This window comes from Onychostruthus taczanowskii, unplaced genomic scaffold (genome assembly GCF_017590055.1).
Source record: "Onychostruthus taczanowskii isolate IOZ18803 unplaced genomic scaffold, ASM1759005v1 scaffold20, whole genome shotgun sequence".
NCBI classification, from domain to species: domain Eukaryota; kingdom Metazoa; phylum Chordata; class Aves; order Passeriformes; family Passeridae; genus Onychostruthus; species Onychostruthus taczanowskii.
In genome coordinates, this window is record NW_024499240.1 from 10,173,259 (window position 1) to 10,186,456 (window position 13,198).

At 44.2% G+C, this 13,198-nt stretch overlaps 1 protein-coding gene across 1 annotated transcript in view; it reads right to left on the reverse strand.

Moving 5' to 3' along the window:
- Positions 1-13,198, reverse strand: part of KLF7 (Kruppel like factor 7) — a 66,147-nt gene that overhangs the window by 18,514 nt on the left and 34,435 nt on the right. The gene's annotated exons all lie outside the window — the stretch shown is intronic.

Consider the following 13,198-nt stretch of genomic DNA (forward strand, 5'->3'; position numbering starts at 1 on the left):
TGAAGGAGAGCTGCAGTGAGACAGTGGGGCACAGGACCCAACACCACACTGCACTGGTGCATTGGAAGGGTGTTATTTCTGACTGGCCACAGCCTTGTCCTGTGGCTGGAGCCAGGCCATAGGTGAAGCGTGCCAGCTGTGCATTCGCACAGCAGCTCCTGGGACAGGAAAAAGCCCCACATCTACATTCTGGCCAGGCTGAACCCAAGCCTCATCTCAACAGAGGTCACTTGATCACCAGGAAACACTCACATCAGACATATCTGAGTTGCATGGTGAGGATCCTGGAGAAGCAGCCTGCACACGCCTGCTTGTGCACAGAGCCATGTCCTGAAACCTACTGGTCTGGGAGGGCTGTATCACCAAAGCAGTCCTACAGAAATGCTAATAGCCCTTCAGATATACTTTAGGGTTTCAGTCCATCATGACTGCACACTTCTGTGAAGCAGTCTCTCTTCACTGTGGCTGTGTCCTGTGGTACATACCTCATTTTAACCTTTTCATGTTCCTAGAGTACATTTTATACCCTGAGACTAGCATGCCTGGGGAGTAGGCTCTCTGTTCCACTTCTGTTTATGGCACCTCATCCAACTGAGCTCTTCTTCTAAAGTACCCCCATAGCACATTTCAGTACAGTATGGCCCTCCATCCTCTATTTCATCCAGCCTGGTCCAATCCGGTAACTGGAGGACAAAGATCTTTGAAAATTTATGGGAAACATGCAATAGTGAAGCTAAAACTATAAGTCATAACAAAAAATGCATCAGACTTTGAAAATCAGCCCTGAAATCGGGTCACTATTCCTTTTGTGACTAAGATGAATGCAAGACTAAGTATTAGGCATCTAGATACAAAAATAAACAAATGATTGGTACAACTTTCTCTTGAAAGACAAAAATTTATCATTTGAAGTATGAAAAGCCAAGCACACAATCCCATTTTGCCACTCCTGTGGCAAACACACACTAGGTTTCCAGCAAAACATGATGGATATAGCTGGGTTGGTTCTGTAATGACCACCACACCAGTCTTTGGAACTTCTCCCTCTATTTTCCAGCCTGAGGAATTCTTGGTGAGTTTCATCTCATGCAGCTTTAGATACTGAAAGCCAACATCTGACACTGCCACCTATGGCATTCTTTTTCAAGTTAATGGGGAGGCAAAGGCATGGGTGAACTGTGACACATCACACCCAGGCAGCCTGGAATTGGAGGTGAATTTCTCTGCTTTGATGGTGCAGGGAGCCAGGCAAGCAGCTCAGCTGCACACACCTGTATCTTTGCTCTCCAGCCACAAACCAGAGAACACCAGGTTTTTGTTGCAACACATGTTTAAACTGTAAACCCTGTACCAACCTTCACAACAAATATTTCCTCACAAAACACAGCAATGGGGATGTTGTCTCTTCTCAAGATGCAGAGAACCCCTGTCCTTGCTACCTACATCCCACAGGCACCCTCTAAGTCCCAGACATATTTCTCTTGTCCAAGAAGAAAGACAGTGTTTGCTAAGACATCTCAGAGAGACTCTTTCAGCAGAGTGATTAGTAGAAACATTAGGTTACAGGACACAGAGGTACCTACTCAAAACCAGCTGAGGACATGATCACAAAACTACAGCACATAATGGGCACATTGTACTGCTTATAGCTGCATTATTTATTGCCAGTCCCAAGGGTTAAAAAGTCATGAGTGCACTCTTCTACAGAAATAATGAGATTTTAAAGAAGAAAACAATAATATTCAGACATCATTTGCCTTCTGCTTTGTAGATAACCTAGGGCCATAGTTTTAGACCTCTCTTTGCAGCCCTGCAGGCTAGGAACATTTATTTTGAAATACAGAGGAAGAAATTTGCTCTCTATTCCCTGAATTTCAACAGCAGGGACTTTAAGAAGAAAACCCTCCAGATTAAGGGTTGTGCACTATAAGATCACAGAGTTCCAGTGTGAAGGGGTAAAACCTGACTCCATCCAAGTAATTGGAAAAATGTTCATTAGGTTCAAATTTCACCCTGTATCTTTATGGAACTGAAAGCAAAGATATTATGGTCATCCATCCATCCATCCATCCATCCATATCTATTTCCTTACCCTCCCCAGCACTCTCCTGCAGGGCACTTAGTAAAACAATCAAGTAGTTTAAGCTCCCAGTCCTGCAGTGAGCTTCAGAGGAGAATCACAGTCAAAATCCTTGCTGATACTTCTCTGTGTTAAAATGTGGTAGTGTCATGGGACTCCTTTAGTCCCTTGGCACTCCTTTTTGATTCAGCCAAAAACATTTCAAGAAACTGAGGGGAAAACCCCAAATTATGCCTATATGCCTATTTTGAAGGCTATTCAAAGAAAACATTAGCTGCCCTATGTTTGAAGAGCTCCTTAATATTATACAGCTACACAAAGCTAGCATGTGAAAGTGTATTTAAGAAAACAACATAAAAAAAACTAGCATGTGTTATAATGCTGAGAATTTTTCAAATATAGTTTCAAAATCCAAGAAAAAGTTGTTTGAAAGAAACATAAATATTTCCTTCCTTTTTATAATCTATAATTTTAAAACCATTTAAAATGAAACTAGTTCTAAAAGTCTCAATTTCTAAAAGTATGTATTGAAAGACACTTTCAGCTACACTTGTTTCAAGACTGATGTTCCCAGAGAACTAGACCAACTATAAAATTACAAGTGAAAAAAAGAATGAAATGCAAGATTTCTTGCACGTATTTTTCCTATAAGGAAGCTCTGGGGGTCTGATATGTGTAAAGAATCAAGTAGTGCTTTTTAAGAATGTTTTAATAACTTTCCTTGCTACCCTAAGAGTGTTTTAATGATTTTTCTTGCTACCCTTCCTGAGAAATCCTTTTGGGACTACTGCTCCTGGGCTGGTGAGTGGGACCATGCTGTTGCAGGAGCAGCAGTGTCACTGCAGGATGAACCAGGCATCCTTCAGAGGCCAGTGCCTGTGGGGATGCTGCTGCTGCAGACAGGAGTCGCTCAGAAGTGCCAGAAGCTGGTGTAGTTTTGGGGGAGAAGCAGCCCCCAGAGCACCTTGCAGAGAAATGCCAGGCAGGCATTTCCAGCTGCTCTGCAGTTTATGATGAAAGTCTGCCTCAGCACAATGAGAAGCCTAATGTGGAGCTTCACTTTACCAATATTTTATATTTATGTAGCACTCTTCATCTCCAAGGGTCCCTGAGAGCTTTACAAGCTACACACATGGCATACCAATGAAGCCAAGCCATAATTCTTCTAATTAGCTGAACATCAGCACACAGCACAATGCACAATAGAAAAGGTTACTGGTCACTTCTCTCTTCCTATGTAAAGTGCTATATGAGATTTAATAGAAACATATCTCAGAAGGACATTTGGGTTTAAGGACCACTGAAAAATGAAATCTAACAAGACAGGTCTCCTTAACACCAGTGCCTGTCTTCCCTCATTACATGTACACACTTTGTCAAATACAAGCCACCGAAGAGGAGCTGCCCCAGACCCGCTCACCTCCACACCAGATTCAGCACGTTACCATCACATGGCTCAGGCAGCTGCTCTGCCGGTGAGGTTACAAAAAAAGCTGGTGAGCAGCTGCAGTCCAGAGCACAACAACATCAGCCTCTTTTTAAGATTAATAAGTTCATTTCTTTAGCAAAAAGGAAGAGCAGGCTATTTAATACACACATCCTCTGGAGATCAATGCTAATATCTAAGTGTATGTGCATGCAACCCATCAACCAGTAAAACTAATTACAAAAATCAATTTCAGATACTTTTCTGAGCCTTTCATTCCTCAATATACTCCTAATTGATTTTTGTTGGAGAATAGAAAGCCTAATTAATATTTTTATTATTTAAAAGGAATGCAAAGGAGGGGGCAATGGTGAGTGCTTAACTGGTCCGCCAATGTTTTCTACACAAAAAAAAGAGAAAAAAAAATTTAAGTTGGCGTTTTATTCAGTTTTGCTACCTGCTGGAAAAATGGAAAAGCCTTTGAAAGGGTGACAAAGCACAAGAGAAAAGCTGGCAGAAGACAGTATGGGGCAGAGGAGGAATGTGACAGGATTGTGAAATACACAATGTGAGAAGGCTGTACCTATTTTTAGAAGGGCAGGGATGATCAAGTGTAAAAGCAGTACATTTCCATGAATGATGTACAGCTCCTTTCATCCAAAAAGGTCAGAAATGCCCTTATAGAGAGGTGACTCTGATCATATTTATATCAGAGATGGGGGAAAAGAGGTTAAGAAGGAGACCCAATGTCCAATCAGTCTTTCTACAAACTTCAAAGCTCCGGATTAGTTCCTAAGGGCCTTGCCAAGGCTCGTCTACCAAGCCAGCAGCAGCCTTCAGCATGCAGCCATTCAGGACACAAAAAGAAACCAATTTTTGCAGCATTATGTCTTACGCACACACAAGCACCTAGCACACATCCACAAAGCCCACTTGCCTAGCTGAAAAGCAGAGAAAAGCAAAGCATGTAGCAACATTCAAAGAAATGGAAATATTCCATTTTCTACTCAAGAGGCTGCATTTAACAAGCACACACTGCCCTCCATACTGAGCTCTGAAGGAGGGGAGGCTTTATCTCTTTGGGTCTGTGCAAGACTCCCATTGAGAGTGACAAAGCCTTTGCAATGTGCTCCCCGTTCAAACCTCTCTCCACAGCTCCTCTTTGAAGGAAGCTCCTCCATGGTGGGGAGCAGGGCTAGGGGACAGATGCTGGTGCCAGCCTGAGCACACAAGCCCAGCTTGTGCCCCATTAACTGCCAGCACATCATCCCCTGGGCCGGGCCCTGGGGACAGGAGCAGAGCGATAGGGACGTGCGAGCACCCGGCTGCAACACCAGCAGCAAAACTACCCAATTAAACCTGCAGAGTAAGTGAGGGTGGAGGGGGGAGGAAGATTCAGAAAAAAAAATAAATAAAAAAAGGAAGAAAGGAGAGGGAAGGGGAAGGGGAAGGGGAAGGGAAGGGGAAAAGGAAAAAAGGAGTTGCTTGGCAACGGGTGGGCAGAAGCAGCTGTGCAGCAGGTCGGGCTGGTACCCAGGGCCCATTAGCAGCCCGCATCTCCTGCATTTCCTGCCGGGGTCTCCTAGTAACAGCCTGGGCACGCCGCGCTGTTGCGCTTCCCCTCCTCTCCTCCTGTTTCTCCCGATCACGAGAGGCATCGCTGTTTGCCCTAATTACACATTCTCTGCTGCTTCAAGCTGCCATTACTTCAGTCCCCAGAGGAGCAGCAAGAAATTTTTAAAAATGTCCTCTAATAAGGGTTTCTAGTTTCAGATTCTGTGGAGCTCTGCAAGCTCAGAGATGCAAAGCTAGGTAGCAGCGGCAGAAGGAACAGATGAAAAAGGAAAAAAAAATCAGTAGCTCACTGGATGAGATTTTTTCCAGCACTGTGAAGCATGTTCTCTTCCCTTTGTTTTTTGTAAGGTATCTTAGAGGGTGGACAGTGAGATAGCCTTTAAGAGACATGGTGCATATTTCCATAATCCAGAGCAGTGTATCAAAGATGTGTGCCCTGGAAACCTATGGTTTAGGTCAAGAGTTTCTGAGAAATTCCAGACTATAGATAAAGGCAAACAGGCCAGGAAAAATATGAGATGCATGTATCATGGACCGTGTTGAGAAATGACAAAAAAAAAAAAATTAAGAGGAACAGACTCCCCTTTTTCAGATGCTAACATTTTTAATGGTTTTGCTCCATATTTTTGCTAATGAATGTGAGGTTTGCTTATTCAAACTATTGCAGTGCTGATCTTTTTCAGCATTCACCATCTTCTCCCTTTAGACACTAGAAAATCAGAGTAAAGATGACCAAAAAAACTTATGCAAACTGGCAGAGACAGCGCAGGAATAAAACACGAGGGGAAAAGGACATACATTCCTCCTGATTTCCCACTTTTGTCAACAACAAAAATGGAAGAAGATCCAGGATCTCAATCATTTAGATACTGAATCTGATTTGAGAATAGATGCAAATGGGAAATAATGTGCTTGGGTTTAAAGAATACACTGGCAAGTTCTCTCACTAAAGGCTGCCCTGGTGCCAAGGCAGAGCTGCCTACATGCTGGCAGGCACGGGCTGAAGGAGATCCCACCCTTCCTGGTGCTTTCTCTGTCCTTGGGCACAGCTGGCAGGTGGCACCCAGCTGCTCCACACTGAGCAGAGCTCAGTAGAAAGGCCTTGGCAGTGCTGCTGGACAGCCCTTGGTGAACCAAGCAGACTGATCTCCAGAGCACAAGGCAGCAAGTAAAGATAATTAATTTTACCAGCTAGGAAGATTCCCCATCTGGATTTCAGAAAAGGCACAAAGGATTATCTGTCCTTAGCTCTAAGGAGGTTACATGCAACCAGCTGGAAAGCACCCAGATCATTCATGCTGCCAGGTGAGTGTAAGTAACCAAAGGAGAACACAAATGTATTACGACATTCCATTGCTGGGTGACACTGTGTCTTCAGGGAGAAAAATAAAAAAATAAAGAGGTTTTCTGTATGAAACATGTTTACTAATACATATTCAAAGCCAAACAAAGCCCAAGAAAAAAAATCACCTTTTCTACGGGTCTCACAAAGAATTAATGATAAAATATCACTCATATGGAAGTCAGTTTACAATGGATCACAGCTTAATCAATTCAAGCTAATTTTTACCCAGATATTCACAGATAGAAGTCTTCTATTATTTTCAACTACATGGGCCAAGTTTTTAGCTAAACTTGTTACTCTGTGCACAGTTCTTTTCTCCCTGCCTCTCTCCAACACACATGCTCCAATTTCTAAAATAACAAACAACAACCATACTGGAAAAAACCCAAATGTGGAAAATTTCACTCTGAAGAAGGAAAGGCTTTGCAAACTTTATAGGTGACCAACGAGATGTACAAATGGAAGTTTATATTAACTAAGCTATTAAGACCTCTCTGTGTGTGGTGAGAGTCCAGATGTACAGGAGGAAGGAATAAATCCCCCCTAAGCCTCTGAATGTGCACGGCCACACAGTTGAGTACACCTTTCTTTCAGAACTCAGCTGGGCATCAGCTTTTATCTTGAAACTCATGTTTGTCATCATTAGCTTAGCTAGCATGCTTGCAGTTGTTTTTTCAGCACTCAGTTTTTCCAGCCACAATTTTCAGTTCTGAGTTTTGAAAGCCAGACATCTTCAGGAACAAACCTACCTAACACAACATTTGTGTGCTTATCTGCAAATGGGGACTTCTGGGATTGCAAACTGGCCTGCAGTGTTTTAAAGACTCTGATTCTTACTAAGCCTTCTTATCATGTCTAAAGCTGACCAGTGGAAAGATTTTGGTTCTGCAGTCATTGTCCTGGAACAGGTGGCTTCACCCACTGTGCAAGAAGTTGATCCACACACAGAGTTGAGGTACTTATTTACAGTTCTGTGCAGAAAGGGGTGCTGGGTGGCAAATCCACAAAGGTGAGTGTAGATGTGTTACCTATTGCTTTAGTGAGAATCTGAATCACCACAGGTGTTATGAAGGGAGTAAGGCCCTTTGAAATCTTATATGGTAGACTGTATCCAGTTGACATTGTGATGGTAAAAGGTGATTAAACACATGTGAAATGTAATGGTATGTTGAGAATGATCTATTATTCCTCTTACAGGTCAGTTTGTCCAAGACCCTGCTCAAGAGGGTTTAAGATTTTTTGTCAAAATGCATGAAATTTTGGGTTTCCTCTTAACATGGGTTGACACTTTGCCCTCATGAGGATTTTGTGTGAAAAAATATCATGGCTGCCCAGCTGAGGCACAGCACTGAATGCAGCTTGAATGGAGTCTGGGCACAGCTCACAGTGGGACACAGTGCCACTCCCCTGCTGGGCTCAGTGCCTGCCAGCAGTCAGAGCAGTGGGACAGCCTTCAGAATCCATCTGCCCAGGTGCTTCCCAGCTCCATTTTGGCTTTCGTTGCCTGCCAGCCAGGCAGAAAACTTGTTGTGACATCACGGAGCCCTATGTGACAGCAGCCCATGACGTCACATCGCCAACACGTGCAAGCACATGGAGACTGGGCAGCCCGGAACATCACAGCCAGAACTGTGACCAACATGGCACGCCGAGGCTGCTCACGTGCCAAGATGTCACCCTTGCAAAGGACCAGAATGAGGCTCATCCTGGTGGTCTTCCTGACCGTGGTGCTCCACAGGCTGTCTCTGTCATTCATTGCCACGTGTACAGCCAAAGAATGGACCAGCAACCTAGACCCTTGCAATCCCAAAGAATGGGTGAGGTTCAGGATGGGCATCATTCCCAAGGGTCCAAAGAAACCACCTGTTGCTGCCAAGAGCATGACTGCTGAATGGACCAGCACCATTGGCCGTTGTAAATGCCAGCACCAGGCCAGGGAGAGACTGGACATCGCTTCTGAGTGACTGAAGCAATCAAACATTATCCCAGAGACTGCAGCCTCCAGCCTGCCCTATCCTTTCTGCCAGTTTTGGAACCACCTTGCCCCTTGGTATCAGCTGGTTGCTCTGTACAGCCTGGCAACCTGTGGGGCTGCTCAGCATGGCTTGTATTGCCTTCTGCATCAGGAGAAATGTGAAGAAACCTCAGGGACAGGGAAGGTGATGGATGTCCTCATCTTCAGTATGGACAGACTGCTGGAAAAACTTGAGGTGGTCCAAATTGTTCTACAGGGTAGAGGGCAAAACCAGCCTGCCATGCAGGGCCATGAGGCTTTTTTACCACCTCCAATGAAAGAGCTCTTCTAAACCAAGGAACCAAAGACAATTGACAAAACAACCAAGACCAGGTTACAAGGAAAAAACAATGCAACCCACCAAACTAGGGAAAGGGTAATTTTGGCAGAGGGAGACTGTGACCGTCGACTCACGGTGCACTGATTTGAGAACTCAAAAGAAGAAGACGACTGTGCAAAAGGTACAACTAATTACACCAAAAGAATACTGAATAATAATTAACTAATAACATGAACTATGACTGGTAGCCAAGGAATATTAATGCCTTGTTCCTGTCAAATGTTCTGTGGGACTGGCTAGACCAACTGGCAGCACAGAGGTAAACCCATGCAGGCTGCTGAATTGTGGCAAGACACTGCCACAGGTAGAGAGAAGCTGGCTGTAAAAGTACACCATGCAGATGCCCGCATACCCAAGAGTCAGGCTACTGAAGAACATTGCAACAATGAACAGGTAGATCAGGCTGCCAAGATGAAAGTGTCTCAGATGGATCTGTACTGGCAACATAAAGGTGAATTAGTTTTGCCTTGGTGAGTCCATGATGGCTCAGGTCACCAGGGAAGAGATACAACACAATGGGCTCATGCTCAAGGGGTGGACTTAACCACAGACAGTATCTTCCAGGTCAACCATAACTACGAAACATGTGCTGCAATCAAGCAGGCCAAGCATAAAGCCCTTGTGATAAGGGGACAATGGCTGAAATATAAGTATGGGGAGGCCTGGCAGATCAATTACATCACACTCCCACAAACCCACCAGGCTAGGCACTACATGCTGCCAATGGCGGACACAACCACTGGATGGCTGCAGATGTACCCTGTGCCCAGAACACCATCCTGGGCACTGAAAAGCAAGTCCTGTGGTGACACAGAACCTGAGTCAGACAATGGAACTTATTTCAAAAACAGCCTCACAGACACCTGGGCCAGAGAGCATGGGACTGAATGGGTATCTCATATTCCCTATCCCTATCAGGTCAGTTTCCCTACCTGCAGCTGGATCTTGCTATAAGGTGGGCACTGCTTATGCCATCATGCCCATGGTTTTATTTGGGACCCCACCACCCCTGACAAAAGCATGGACACCTCTGCTGTATTTAGGTCAGCTTCCATGAAGCCTTGTAGCTCGTCTGCTCCTGCTTTCAAGTTGCTGCTACTGGTATGTAGGCATGTGGGACTGTCTCCACACAGGGTGGGAAAGACAGGCTCTGGATTAGGAGAGGTCCATCCAGGCTGCTGGCTACTCTGCCCAGATATGACCCAGACTCAAACACCCACACAGTGCTTAGGAAAAGCCTCTAAGCCAGCACCTGCTTTTAAGATGAGAGGTAGCACACTTGGCTTTTCCTGCCCAGAGCACTACAGGTCTCCCAGTCATGCCCACCTCAGCCTAAAACAGCATTTCTGAGGACACATCTCCAATTCATCCCAGGCGTGACCTCAAATACTTTAGAAATGACAGTGCTTTTGGACAAATGGACAAGAAAATCATAGCTTCTCGTTGTTAACTTGCCAATTATGTCCAGTGTGGGACAGCAGCAACACAAAGGGAAATTGGCAGAAGACAAATTACTGGGTTTTTCTTTGACTCTCTTTTTGTGATCTCTATCATTTGCCCACTGGCTGGGTGCTTCACAGGGCTCAGGAGCAGGTGGATGGGTATAAAGAAAACACCAAATTACAAATTCAAGAAGGCTCCTCTGTGCCTTACCAAGGTAGACTACCGTAACACTTGAAGGCACCTGCTCTTGCCCTCCTGCAGCTGCTGAACAGACAGAAAATATCAATTTCTAGGTCTACCTTGTGCCAGAAATCTTCTCACATGGCAAACAAACAAAAAAAACCACCTATTTACATTTTCAAACCCAAACAATAAGATTGTCCCATGCTATTGATTTGGCAAATGATGGAGCAGAAACACGGGACTGAGAATTCAGGTATTGACAACTAAGCTATGGATGAACACCACTGGTGTTTTAAATGGTAAGGGCTGCTTTTGGCAGGGGCCATCCTCCTGCTGCCTCGATGGTTCTCAAAGATAATTTCCTAAGTCTAAGCTCTTGCTGTAATAATGAAGTGAGGCTCTGACTCTCCACAACAAAATCACAACACTCCCCTCCAAACTTGCCAAATGGCTTAAAGGCTTCAAGATCAGAAAGTTATAGGGAGTTCAAGATCAAGCTGGGCTTATTTTAATCAACTTTGATAAAGATTTGTTATGTTTTTACACAAAAAAAACTTTTTAGAAGTCCAACATCACAACAAAAGCACACCTTTCCAAACTGGCTAAGCAATTGTACTCCCCAAAAAATGCAGCCCTGAATGAAGGTCTTTCACATACCCTTCCTCCTTTAATTCCCTGGCTCTCACTTCCAGCAGCGTATTCATCTGTTGCTTCAGCTGCTGCCATTGGAGCTTCAGGATTTTCCATGTCCCTCCATGTCCCCTTGGCAGGTTTCAGTCCTGCACACAGAGGTGCAGGACTCACCACAAAGCCATGGGTCTCCGTACAACAAAATATCTTGGGTTTGGCTTTAATTTCTCCTATTCCACCAAAACTGTTCTCCCAAATGCTTTTCCCCAAGTCATTATTCAGTCTTGAATCCTGCAGAATTGGTGCTGTGCTTGGATACTTGCTTTTTCCTTCTCTTCACTGGCTTTCTGTTCACAGATGCTACTACACTAAAACAATAGCAATGCAGCTTCCCATTAATGTGCTATCACTGACACAGAGTCTTTGTTTTCTCTGTTATTCCTTTACTTTGTATTAATTTTCTTTACCTATCATCCAGCCTACTCTCCTCAACTTTGTCCCCTCTAGTAATTTCCACATTCCAGATATTTTCTCTTTCACCTCCAACACCTAGTGAAAGTTCTTCTCTATTATTTGATAGGCCATCTCAAAAAACCTTCTGTTGGTTAATGCTCTTTCTAATCTCTTGTGTCTCATCTTTTTCTTGCAAATGTAGTACTTTGTTTTCCTGCAGGGTGGATTTGTTTGTTTTAGTTACTCTCACCCAGCATTTTGGATCAAACAACTATATGATTATATTTAAAATAAGACATCCTGACAATATGAAACAAACCCTGCTTGAAGAAGTGCTATCTTAAGATCACATGTAGACTAGTAACATCTATTTACATGGGTATTTCCCACTGTTTAGCCCTTAGAAACCTAAATATAGATGTGAGGTGCCCAACTGTTGTTTCTCAGACTTGAGTTTCAGTTGTATCCAATCCTGAGTTTGGATGGATAAAGAAGAAAAAAAAAAGCAAACCTTCTGATACTTGTAAAATGCAAATCCTAGCAGAATCCCATAAGGGTAATTTTTTTTAATCACTGTCCCAATCTTAAGGATTTCCTGGCCAGTTTTTATGTGCTGCATCATCCCCAGCCAGAAAGTAGCCTCACCATCTTATATCTTTCCCTGCAAATTACTGCAAGCAAGGCTGATAGGAATGGTTCTGTCAGGAGATAGAGATCTCCAGCAGTCTCTGATCTGGGAGACAGTCACATCCCATGACTAATTTTTCCACAGGTCACAGGCCAGCTCACCCTTAGACTTATTTGCATTCAGACACTCTCCAGCAATATCCTGTTTTCTAATTTAGGAAGTACTGATGATTATACATGGGGTTTGGCTCATTGGAATTCCTTTCCTCTCCATTCTCCATTACACTTACAATTCATTTCCATGCATGTGTGAAGGCAGGATGAAAATTCTCCTCTCTCAAAAGAGAGAAAATGCCATTGTTTGCACTGATATCTACTCCACAAATAACCATGAGAGAATGTGCTAGGGTTGAATTACTGTGCCAGTCCTGGTTACTCCTTCTTTAGATGTTTTTACTGCACCCTCACACTGACAGTGTGGTTTTCCCAAACCTCTAGCTCACCTTTTCCTCCTGTTTACAGGCCCAGATGCTATTCCTTCCCTGAGGGGCTTCTTTGCTGCACTCTGACAGTCAGTCCCACCACTGCTCTTAGCTCCTTTACACACCCTTAATTTTAGATGCCCCAGCTTGCTTTGAGTTCAGTCAAATATTTTCATTTCCCTTTCCATACAGACAGTGTTTTTCCCTTTCCCTTCCAGATTAAATTCTCTCCCACACAGATGATTGTTTTTCCCTCTCCAAAGGTCATCCAGAAGGTGGTTTCATAACCAGTTCGACCACTGATGGTCCTTATAGTGCTGTCCTGATTCTTTTGCAGATGAGATGTGGGACAGTAACGTGGAAGATGCACCAAGTGAAATGTGAAATGTGGGATTTGATGGTCCCTGGGCTTCCCAGCAAAGTAAAACCCCGAGAGAGGATTGTTCCCAATCCAGCAAGCTGCTATCAGCCTGCATTGCCTGCAGCCCAGCCTGGCTCATCACGCAGCAGTGAGGAGCAGCCAGCGTCTGTCTGGTCAGCCTTACATATGAATGAAAGGAATGCAGCCTCCTTCCGCTGCCTTCCACCCCCCACCCGCTC